Consider the following 13183-nt stretch of genomic DNA (forward strand, 5'->3'; position numbering starts at 1 on the left):
AACCAGCACATAAGTCCTTAGAATAGATCTCCACTTACAAAGCTAGCAGGTCTTTCTTATTTTTAAATGAGATAATTCAGTGTTCACATAGTATTTATTCTTATAGCTTGACTATGTAATACACTAAAACTGAAGTTGATGACAGTACAGAACATAACAAAACCTCCCCTCACCTAGATAAATCAAACCCATTAAAATGGAATATGGTACAGTCAGTTTACTTTCCTGGCATTGTTCAAAAAAATTAAGAATACATTTCAAGCAACTGACATGATCACTTGAGAGGGCAAGAGACCACTTCACAATTTATCACCACTGGGCTGAAGGCTACAAATTGAGGTATCTTATGCAAGCCTAATTTAATTTGATTTGCTAAGCTGAAGCAGTTCATATGATCAAATCAGTCCTGAATCGAAAAGCTGATACCCTCCAGCACAATGCCTTCTAACAGCTTCTAATGCTTTTTTTAACAGTACAGCAAAAAAATCACAGTCACATCTCAAAACACAAGTTTTAAGCATGCCAATAGTTCCACTGAGCCAATGGGACTGCTGGCAAATCAACCAACTACAGATTAAAACACCTTACTAACACCTATCTGCAGATGTGTGAACTGTCCAAACTTCTCTTTCACAGCAGGAAAAGGAGACATAGACAGTACATTCAGTGAGCCTAAATAGATACACCCCACCTTGAGAGGGGTACCCAGTGGGGAGGTGAACTGAATCCTTACCTAGGCTCCTTGCCTAGATACCTTCTGACTTCAGAGCAAGCTTCAACACCTAGCTCCTCAGCTGAAACCTAAATTTAGATGTCTTAATCTGGAGCTGAATTCCACCACTAACAAGCTTAAAGTCAATCATGTATTCAAGTATATTGCTAAACCAAGGTCTTGGTCAGTATGGTTTTAGTCAGCAGCAGTCCTGAAGACTAGAGTGTAATAAATTCATGAGCACCTGAAGACAGGCTTAACTGCAGGGCTGAGCTGACACAGCTTACTTTCATGTCAGTATAAATAAAATGCAAGAAGCGATTTTCCTCAACAAATACACATAAATACAAAGTTAAACCACTGAGGAGAAAGGATTTTCTCAACCATTGTTTGCACAGACCACATACAGTATTTGTGAATTTTTTTTCATTGGGGAAGCACAATCAAGCTAATAAGAAAGCCAGATTGATACACAAGTATTGAACTGTTCTGGGATCTTTAAAGATAATTACTGGGTTACTACAAATATTCAGGACATTACTAATTTTAATCTTATTAAAGGTAGTTGTTTTAAGTCTTCCCATGTTGTAGTTTTCATTAGTACTCAGCTATTCATTCAGAAACATACCAAGATAGAGAAAACATGCTCATACATCTTGTAGAACCTGCAGAACACAGCACAGACCTTACTTAAATCCAGAGAATGTTGCTTAATAGGTTTGTACCATTACAGAGGAGTTATCTGACTCCTACATATGCAGCTTCAGTCCTAATATCATAATACAGACAAACAAACATTTTTTGAAGAAAAAAACCAAACACCCACAAACAAAAACTCCAAACACCCACAAAAAACCCTACCCAAAACCAAAGCCACCAAAAAGCCCACAAGCCTGATCATCAGCAACTGTTTAGGATAAATGTAACAGTGTTAACCCTCTAAGGCCAAAAAAAATAAATAAAAATTGCTAACTTTAAGTGGTAAATTAAAGTGTCCCAGTAGTCAGGGTTTACAAAGACTTATTAATCTCTTATTATAAAATTTTCAACTTGAATGAGCAAATTCTTAAACCACTGATTTATGCATGTGAACTGGCACCCAAGTAATCATTATGAAAAAGCAGAGCACCAAAATATGAAAAAGTGACAGTTTAAAATAGCTTTGGTGAGAGTCATTGTCAAAAGCAAGTTCTGAACACTGTTCTACAATCTTGAATACAACTTCTGTGATCTTACCAATTAGTTTACTATGTGCCTACCACAAACTTCAGAACACATTTCAACTAAAAAAAAAATAAAATCACAGAGCACTAGAGATTTGGAACTGGTATTTAATAAACTGAAAGAGGATGCTACAATTTTATCTTTGTTTGCATTTTTGCTGTTGAGACTCAGAATTCTACCTATGGCTTCCATGTAGCCCATTACTCCCACTGCCCTTAGAAGGCAGCCACAAAAAATCCAAACCAATATTCTCCCTATCTCTCCTCAAAAAGTGACACAAAATCACCTCCAGCAGGCAGACACACCTCTGACTGCTTGACTTAGAATTTCCAAGTCTGCAAACCCAGAAACTTGGTAGCACAAAAACATATCCCTAAATAAAACCCCTAAACCAAAAGTATTCACACAGTACCTTTACCAAAACACCCTGCAGCCTGAGGAACATGGTTTTTATTGTCAAGGGAAATAACACTTTGGCAGAAATTGGGGGATTTGGCCATTAAGGGAAAGAACGAATACACTAAATTAATAGCTCCTACTCACATGAGTCACTTTGTCTTCTGTTATCTGTGAATGTCCTCCTTGAGTGCTTTCAAAAGAGTGGGTGGACTAGAATTGTACAGAAGCCTGCATTTTGCAGACAGGAACAGTAATATGCAGCACTTAAGAATCACAGATTATCTTGTGATGCAAAAAAAATGGCAACTCATGTCCAGTATTTTACTGATAATCTAGTCAACAGAGATTTAACCTCATAAAATGTCCCCAGAGAACTTATCCTTTCAGAAGCATTCATGGATTTGAATTTAAAAAAGAAGTGTCACTCAACCTTTGTTATGTATAGATTTTGAATGCAAAAATCAAAATTTTCCTCTGAAAACTCTGGAGAAAACTTCACAGTCATTTTCTAAATCAATGATAAATTGTTCAGTCAGATTCTACACTTCTTGCCCTTTTAAAAACTGCTCTTAAAGAGAGAAGGGCCACAGCAGAACATCGCATGGGCCAGGTAAAGCCTGCCTAGTCCCACTAAAAGGATTAAACCAGTCACTGTTTTTCTGGACCTGGATTTACATTGTGAAACACATTTTGTGGTATGATGACTAATTGCATTATGAGGAAGGAAAAAGAAAAGATTGATATTCTCTGAAGCGGCAGTTTAGTTTAGTTCTGCAAGAGCAGCAGCAGAATCCAGTATGAGACAGATGGAACTTCCACCTGAACTGAGTAAGCTCTCTCGTTGACGTGACTGACCTGCACCATCAGAGGCACTACTGTATGATAACTATGACTTTTATAGTTCTAAAGATAAACATTTATTTTATTAATTATTTTAACATCACTGAACATCAGGTTACATAGTCAATGAAACACAACTCACCTGCCATTCACAAAAAATAAGCTACTTAAAACAGGCACTCCAAGGTAAAGTACACACACACTGTCAAAGCCCCTTGTTTGCTATGCTCAGGCAGTAGAACTTTGGCTACAGAGTACACAAAAATCCAAGTCAAACAACTTACTAATATGCCATAAATGGAGATTTAATATTGGCCTTAGAATTTATGGAAATGGCACAGTAACTGGATATTGTATAGTAAGTGCCACTATCATATTAAAGCTATCTCAGCTTCTAGAAATTTAATTATTTGAACTTCCAATTATTTTCATTAAATATTTCTGAAGAAAGAAAGATCACCTCTCCCCTTCCCTATACAAATGTATCGGTAGGATACTTTCCCACTACCACGTAATTTAAGAAAGCAACTTCATAATTTGTGCATAAATTATATTTCTTTTTTTTCTACTACTTGTAACTGTACCAGCTTAAGACCACTCTGCTGCAGCGCAATTCATGTAGGTAGCGTTATTTGGTTTTTTATGTAATACCAAACAGTGAAATTTAAGTAATAATTAGCATACAGAATTCTAAAAACTAACTTCATAACCCATAAATTAGTCGTTTATAAAAGTTCCTCTGAACAAGTTCCTCTCCTCTGGAGAGCACTAGGTAGATACTCATTGAAAATCATGAAATTAAAGGAAATATTACAAAGAACAAATATAATTCAATTTCTCCATTCTTATCTAAATAAAACATGAGATTTAGCTACGTACAGTTCCAGAGAGCACATCGTGAGGGCAGCAGTTGAGAAGGTGGCTCTTGCACACTCGGTCATCACTGAATTTGATTCGCTGACGGGTCGTGTCCCCTGCAATATAGAAACCAGCACATTCCAGGTTAGAAAACTGAGGAAGTCAAACATGTTCTCCAGGTTACATGCAAAGCGTTAACAATGCCCTGTCACATAGTGAACATCTATGGAAACTAGAACTTAAAACACTCTATGCTTCTTTGCCAAATAACACGAAAAACACAAATGTGTGTTTTAGTGCTCTATAATGCTATTTAAAAAACCTCTCACACTTCCCCTTCAAAAATGTGGCAGGAAAAGTGCTTGAAACCAGAAAGTCAGTATTAGCTTAAAAACACTTTGATACAACAGCATTTGTTAAATGAGCTATATAATGTTCTATTCAGATTTTGCATGAAATAGTGATGTATTTGTATGCAAGAATTAGCATATAAAAGCAGCCTCATAAACACAAAATGATACACATTGAGTCTTCACCAAATCCCACCTGATACTTATTTTATGATTTTGCACCCTCTTACTTCTGATGGGAATAGCGTAAAGAGTTGGCAGAAGAATGATTTTAAATGCTTACAAACCTGAAAAGAAAATCAGTCAAATATACGGGCATAGCCTATATGCAAAATATCTTACAGGTGTTTGCATATCTCCATATGATAAACCTTTTTTTTTTTCCTTTTCTCTTCTACATGCTGCTTGTTGGGCTGGAACATCTTAATTAGATCTTCATTGTGGTAGGTTGTAGTTCCTGCATCAGCAGAAACATCAACCTGCCCAGATACTGAGGTCCAATTGCAAGGTTAAATAACCCCTTCTTGGAGCAAGACCTGAAGTCTTCTGAACAAAGTAACCAGTTGGTATTCTGGGGATGAGGGCATATGTTTCCCTTTGAGTCATAACATAATTATCACTGTTTGGAATTCAGAAGAGAGATCACAGCAGTGGCTCTCTTCTTGTTAAGACACAGGCATGATAAAACACCTTAATCTTGCTCAGGATGTAGCCAGTTATTTTTTTAAACATAACAACTTGTTAAGATCTCTAATCATTGAAAACCTACTGGTGAATTACTGAAGCAAGGATGGCTGCTGGGAAAAAAACACGACATATGATGAGTTCAGATAGCAGCCTCTTCCATTTCATTAAATAATTTAAAGAGTGTAGATATATTTTGCAATTATTAAAGTTTTTTTAAGGCTTCATGATTTGAAACTCTACGACTTTTGAATCTATTAAACAATTCAAGAAGCCAAATTCATTACTGAGGTAACTATAACAGAAGGGAATAACAAACCCGTATCTTTAAAGATTACAAGCCTTTCTTACCATTATGTAATCAGATTTTTAAATATCAGTTCTATGCATAGGATACTAATATATAACATTTTCAGATGGGCCACGTTTCAGATTCTTAAGTAAACAAAAGTTTCCATAAACAACACATACTTAATTTGCCTGGGGATACAACAGTTAAGACCTGTAACCCACACACCAAAGAGCTTCAAAGCAGTTCAACAATAGGTTTTCTAGAGGACAACCTTACTGCTTAGTTATACTTACACTACTAAAAATTTAGAGTAATCCCTTTATAATCATGCCTGCTACTGCAGTAAAGAGTTTTGCTCTTCTTTTTTATTTTTTTTTCTTTTTAGGAGGTGGATCCGTATTTTTTTTAAACACATAACTGCGTTTGTTCCACATTCATTAACACATCTGAAAAGTTATTGATAACTCACGGCTCGGCGAATGCGGGGCCTTTCTGACACTCCCTTGCAGATTGATGTAGGCAGGCAAAGATACATTGAACCTTTATAAATAAAACAAGGGGCCAGATTGTTCAGTTTGTATAGAATAATAGACTCTGCCAGCAATTTTAACACAGCATCTAGAAATACATGTTGACTGTAAAGATTCTTCTATATAAAGACACATGAACAAAATAAAGAAAAGTATTTAAAAACCCCCACGTCTGGCAGCCTAAAAGCACTAACCTAACAGAAGTCAAGGAGTTATCAAGACTAGAAAATTGCTGAAAAATGGTGGTTCTTCATGTAAAGTCGGTAAGCAGTATTTTCACAGACATTATCTCAACATCTGGTCATAGCTTTTTTCACACCTCTACCACAACTAGGTATTGATGCTACAGCTGAAATACAGTCTTTTTTCTACCAAAGTGGCTAGCATGATAATCACAATTACCAAACCGAGGTCAGACAGCATGGGGAGGAGGGAGAAAGAGCTGGCAGAAACTAGTCAACAACAGCCTCGAGAACACTTTACACATTTACGTTTTAAACCTTTGTTCTTTCTGCACTGCGCCTTTGGTATAGCATTTAAGGGACTTTCAGGAAGGCTTCCATACACAGATCATTTGGGTGTTTACCTCTTCCTCTGAAAAGCAGTTTCATACCTTTGCATTTCTTTTTAGTCTATGTTGTTTCAGAAGGAAAAACTCATCAAAAAGGTGTCATATGCCTAACAATGACTGAATTTTGCGTCCCTCTGACAGCTCATTCGCAAGTCTGACAGCCTCAAAAGAAAATGCTCTTACTTATTAATGAGTTTTGTGAGCTCCAATACTCCTGAACAGTGCACACCTGTTGGCAAAGACAGAAGATGCATTCTGCTGCTGACCCACAGATGAATCATCTTGAGTAGGTGATGACCTGAGGTCTACATGAGTTGCTGGGGGGAGGGCACAATAAAATCTACGGATCCACTATGCACCTGACATTCTGCCTACAGCAAATGAAACTTATGCAGATGCCTTCTAAGAATTAAAACAACATGAACAGATGCGTTCTTAAGCCAAGGACTTCCACAGTACATTGATAACCAAGACACTACTCCTCCTTGTCAAACTGTACATAGGTTGATACCCTCTTTGTATGGTTAAACAAACAAGTGAATGCTAAATAATGTTTGAGACTGTTTAGAAAAAAAAGGCTTTACATATCCTGTAATAAGAAAGTAATACATCTAAAACACCATGTAACTGCATCAACGAAAATTTTAGAAGTATTCTTAAACATTTAAGAGGACACTGATATTTCAGACCTTATTGCAAGTTGTATTTTAATAGGTAAATAATTCAATTAGCTCAGAATAGCAACTTATTTAACCCTGCCTCCGAAAAAGAGCAGAGTAGCCAACTACTTGATCTTTAGGACTCATGCTCATTAAAGAAATCAAAGTAATTTACCAGGGTATTACAGGAGTCAACATCTATTAAGCCATCCCTATGTTTCCAATTAGATTTTCTCCATTAAAAAGAAAAAGGTTGATAAAATTTATATGGAGAAAATATAAATTAAATTTTCCTCAAGAAGAAAAATCTTTAGTTTACTTAACATACCTGTCCCAAACCACATTTCTATAAGAGATTAGTTTCCAGGTGAACGGAAAACTTTGAAACAGAATTGAAACCATTCAAGCAAAAAAGCAAAACATTAAGGAAACTTTGATACTTGCACGTGTCCTATCCTTTATAAGCATAAGGAATCTGCACACTAGAGACACAAATATTAAACACATTATGGCAGTAACATAAACTTTCTAATGTAAGTTTTCTATTTTGTATGAAACATGCTGACTGCAAAATTTACATCAATATTCAAGACTAGTGCATACTGCTGATTAAGGAACATCCAGAGGTTAAGATCACAATGTGCACTTGTACTACACAATTCATTTTGAACTCCCAATTCTAACCTATAAACAAGCCTCCACAATGTCATTCCTGTTCAGTACATTTTAGTCACAAGCCATCAGAATGAACACTTAGGCATCAACAATGCTTAGCATTATAATGTGCTCATATCAATGACTTCTTTGATCCATCATCTCTTACTATTCTGATGTACCCTAATACACTACTATCAACAATCCCAGTGTACAGATGAGAATTACCCTTTATAATCCAACTGTAACCTCTAATTGTAAACTAATGGTGCAATCCATGCAAAGGAAACAATGAGCATTTGAATTTTCATGCTGTTGACTTCCTGCATTAAACTACATCAACAAAAAATTGTTAACTTTCCACTCAAATTTTTGAAGCATGAGTCCCAACATATTGGCCAGGGACTCTGAAAGCTTTATTCAAGAAGAGCTACCAACTGGGTGGAGTATCTGGTTAAAAACTGTGTATCAAATTTCATTCGCAAAGCAAGCCCTCTATAGCAAATATTCATCATTATGTAAGCGAAGCTTAAGCAGTCACAGAAGATCCTGTTCCTGCTGCACACTGAATGGGCAGCTAATTCTTATATTTTTGTCACTAGCACTGGATGCATTTTTACCATAACACCTTTAGAATAATATATATTTTTAAGTAGGACTGCTTCTGGTTTACATCATGACTGAAGTAATACTTGTGAATGCAGAATATAATGAAATAATTTTTTAGCTAATGCGTTACAAGTGGAACTAATATATGAATGAACATGCCTTTTTGCTTCTTCACAAACACCATTTCATAAGGTGTCCCAAAGAGAGAGTAGAAAAATTCCTCAAGTTCTTTACTGTTCCCCTCATTTTCAAAGGCTAAACTACCAGAACTTTGTAACAAAGCTAGCAATTACAAACAATTCGCTAAACATGATCGTTGCTCTTAAAACCTTCTGATCACTCCTGATGGACAAAGCATCTTTTCATGAAGTTCATGTGTTGTGACTAATTTCGGATTTCTGAGCTGATATCAATTCAACACTTGGGGCAGGTTTTGCAGAAATTCCTGTATATGAAATACTTTTCTCTGCCATTACTGCTCATCCATATTTGAAAGCCGAGCTCTCATCCTTCCACCTCCACGTGTAACACAAAGTGGAAAAACAAAATCTATCTACCCTGAAAATACCAACATCAACCCATTATGCATCATTAAGCACACAGAGACTCTTCAGTAATCTCATACAGAAACAAAGAAATTAAAAAATGGGTTACATGTTCTGGATTACACCTCTGTTACCACATAAAGTGTGCCACCAAACACAGGATGGCTAAAATTAGTGCAGGAGCGTCACTTCAGCTCCTCCCAAACAATGAGGACAGAAGAGTCACACATTAGTAACCACTGCTAAGGATAACTGATGTATAAAACAGAAAAAATGGTTAGGATGTGAATAGATGCAAACAGAATATTGCAAGTTTCAAAGCGAGAAGATGATCTACAAGAAAAGTGCTTTGCTAGTAACAGCTGAAGAACCAAAGACTTCAGACACAGCAGCTCAGCTCAAAAAGCTAGCAGGTGAAGCCAAAGAGGTGCTGACTGGCACTTCATACATATGAGTTCTGTATACCTAAAGGCTGCAGAGATTTTTCTGCTAGTCACATAGCATAATATTTGTTAGGATGCTTGGGAGAACGTTTTCATGAGCACATCTACATCTCAGAAGCATGCACAAATTCACCCGTCCTTATGAGAATCCAATTAACTTTGCTAGCTTTACATATCCCTAAACTATAGACTAATTTTGAAGTAGTGATAATTATTTTAGAAAACCCAAACCACCACCACAGTTCTTTGCAACAGTCAAGTCTTAGCACTTTCAAGATGTGTGGCACCAGGGCCATTTGGATCTGCTGTGTCTGCACTACTGTCAGAAGCAATGATCCTGCTTCACCCCCTGCTTCTAACCAATTCCTCACACTCTCACTCCCGTAGCAAGGTGGAGCACATAACTGACCTGCAGGAAAATGAACTAGTCGGGCAAGATAAGCTGATTTAAGATAAAACTGCATCTTTTCAATCAGGCCTTTAAAGAAAACTTGTCAATCTTTGCCCATTTCAACTATATTCTGAAGAAAAAAAAAAAACAAAACCCCCCAAACCCTGGAGTATTAATACCAATTGTTAATATTTCACTCAATTTGTAAATTACTTGATTTACAGTTATGATTCTATCTGTAAGGTTCACTTCTGTTTTCTAGAGAACAGGGATGGCAAAAACAGGGTTTATCTAAGCATACTATAAAAAAAATGTAATGCTATAATGTAATACTATAAAAAAAATGTAATAAAAACTCCTTTAGTTTAACTGCTGACAAGAAAAAAAAAAGAAGAAAACATTCATATGTAGATACATAAGATTAGCACCTGATCTTCAATACTTCCTACTTCTCAGTGTTTGGGAACCCCATGCTGTATCTTCAGTAATTTATATTTAAGCCTCTCTAAGTATGCCTGGTTATCAGTACTTGAAATGACATTTCAGAGAAGATTTCTTTTAACCCATAGTCATAAGTATATTAAATGTAAATGAGCCCAGGCTTTTACTCACATCAAAATCTAAGGCACTTTTAATTTTTTTTAATTCTGGCATGGTCCACATTCAATTCAGTTTTCCACTTCTTGTCAGAGAAGCATGCAAAAGCAGTTTAACTTGGGTATATTTAATGTATTAAAAAAAGCCAGCTTCTTTTTAAATGTGCTTTTTCCGGGTGTGTAACAGAACCATACCTGCCATTTACAGAATTATTTCATTGTATTGACATTAACAATACAACTGCTTTTTAGATGACCCAGACGTATTCTAAGAACTGCAACTCACTGGAAACTGCTGAGGAGCACCTGCCAAGTGCCTCCAGTTTCCCTCTCTGTCAGGTGTCAGTCACATGAGCAAAGGCAGGCAGGGAGCACCAGGGACTGGCCCAGGCAGCTGCCAAGAGGCTATGCCAGAACCTCACATCCTGGCAGGTACCACCAGCGATGCCGTGGGACCACAAGTGCATCTATCCTACTGCCAAAACTCAGACAAGGGAGGAAGCAGGTTGCCAAAGGAAGCCAGGAGGCTCTCAGTTCTCCCTGTCCACGAGCACAGGGTTCTCTGGGAAAGGGCCCAGCAAGGGGCAGGCCTGAAGCTGCATACCTGGTTCTAGCTGGCCACGTGTTTGGCAGCTCTGTTTGACATGAGAAGACTCCTGTCTAACACAGTTTGTTTTCCATAAATATTCTTACGGCTCAGTGGGTATTTTCTGAATCAATTTGACCAATATGGAACTGTGCTTTCTAGGTGTTCTTAGAGCTTAAGTGCAAATCCATAAACATTTAATAACTACATCCTCCAAGCTTCTCCATTCTGGCCCTAGGGACACCATTTATAATGAGTGTGCACATATTTCCACAAATTACAGCCTACAGCTCATCTCCTAAAACCATGTCTGAGCATCTCATTGTGGAATTTTCAAAACCATTTTCAGAGCACATTCCTGTTCTCTACAAATGATACTATAAGATAAAAAAAAAAAAAAGACTACATACATTCAGGCACCACCACTGGTTTTGAGTTTACCTCATTTACCTCTGAGTTTTTTCTATTCCCACTGAAGAGATCAAATGTTAGATCTACCTTTTCTAAAATAGGTTTAAACTTGCATATTCTAGGTTCCTCAAAAAAAACCCCAAAAAAACCAACAACAAAAAACCAAAACACTCTCAAACCGAAACAACACAACCCACCCAAAACAAAACAAAAGACCCCACCAGACTGTGTAAAGTATAAAATTAAAAAGCACTTCGGTAATTTTTAACAATATACAACACAAACATAGCCCAAGAAAGATTATTTTTTAAAAAACATTTTAAGCTCTATTGTGCTGCCAGGCAGAGCAAAATCAAAGGCAATGGGGACAAGTGGTGAAATGAGAGCTATGTTCTACCAGGAATTTAAAAAATTGCCACATTCTCATGAAAAGCTGCAATTTGCATATTACTAGACACAGAATATTTGTCAAAGGCAATAGAAACATAAAAAACCCCTAACGACCCCAAATCCCACTACTCTCAAGGTTAGCAACATTTCAATGACCTTGAGCCTGGCCTTGAATTTAGTAAGTACCAGCTCTGCAAAAAAGGCATACTTTCAATCCCTGTGCACACTCCAGTTTAAATAATACTCCACTGGATTTTTCATTTTTTCTTTAAACTGGAGGTGTTCCATAGAGATCCTTAATGCAATAATGGAAGCCAGTTTTGCAAATGGTGTTTTCTTCTTCTCCTTCCTCATCCTGCCAATTCTGTTTAAATGCCTCCTCTCTAGCCAGTTAGTTTCTAAACAGTTCAGCACATGCGGTTTAGGAATTACAGGGTGGGTGGGAGGGGGGAATACAAGCATCAATAAACCAACTGCTTTCTCACAAAGCTAAAAAAAAAACTAGTGACTTTGCCTGGTTTAGATGTTAGTCACTCAGCATTTTTGAGCTGTCACAGGTAAATCACACTCTTCTCTCACTGCCCAACAGAAAATACTTTCAGAAATTGCAACAGCTCCCCCATCCCCCTTAAACTTTCTGTGTAGTCTTAGGCAGCTCTGAGACAGCGATCTAGGTGCCAACACTGGGAAGACTCGAGTTTCATAAGCACAATGTTACTTTGCCAAGCACTTAGACAGGCGCAGCCACAACAGGAAGTATTGGAAAATCTTCTGGAGCAAGACAAAACCACCCTAAATTAGATCCTGCACGATGACTACTCACTAACCAGCCTTACTCTGGAAGGCAATCTTTGCAGAACAGTAATTCAGAACTTAGCAGAAAGCATTCATAGTACATGGGGTATGTGAAAACTAGTTACATCCATTTAAAATTCTATATTATACTAAAAAAGCTGTCAGATCACATTAGCCCAGTATCAAGAGATGACTGGCACATACGAGATACATCCCACTTCCTACATCCTAATCGGTGCGCAGGGAAACAGGTAACCATTAATTCCGCACGAAGCTTCAACAAACATGTAACACATCTGCAAGAGCGAGTACGACATGCAGAACACTTAAATCATCTATAATTGCTGCCTACCCTCGGGTGCAGTATTCTTTTGCTTATAAGTTAAGAACTGCACAGCGTAACAGGAACTGCTCTTTCCCAGCAGCACCCCAGTTATGTGGATTTACGGTCAAGTGCCGGTTCAAACTTTCGAGTTCATCGCCACGCACCCTGACAAAAACTGTGAGCAGCTTTACACAGCAATAATCTTCAGTTCGCTGCGCGACCACAGAGCGATCTGAAACCCGACCGTACATCTAATATCTCCCTCAGGGAATTACTGCCTCCAGATGTTAGCCGTTTGGGGCTTGATTTTACAAGACCT

At 37.4% G+C, this 13183-nt stretch overlaps 1 protein-coding gene across 1 annotated transcript in view; it reads right to left on the reverse strand.

The window, feature by feature from the left end:
- Positions 1-5883, reverse strand: part of LOC103764580 (putative RNA-binding protein Luc7-like 2) — a 24488-nt gene extending 18605 nt beyond the window's left edge. Inside the window, exons 1-2 of the mRNA XM_008931501.3 lie at positions 5829-5883; positions 4055-4149 (exon numbers count right to left, since the gene is read on the reverse strand). The gene's annotated coding sequence lies outside the window, so the exon portion shown is untranslated. The remainder of the gene's footprint in view (positions 1-4054; positions 4150-5828) is intronic.
- Between the last annotated feature and the right edge of the window lie 7300 nt (positions 5884-13183).

The sequence above is a fragment of the Manacus vitellinus genome, unplaced genomic scaffold (genome assembly GCF_001715985.3).
Source record: "Manacus vitellinus isolate BGI_N305 unplaced genomic scaffold, ASM171598v3 scaffold_5_pilon, whole genome shotgun sequence".
Classification (NCBI taxonomy): Eukaryota; Metazoa; Chordata; class Aves; order Passeriformes; family Pipridae; genus Manacus; species Manacus vitellinus.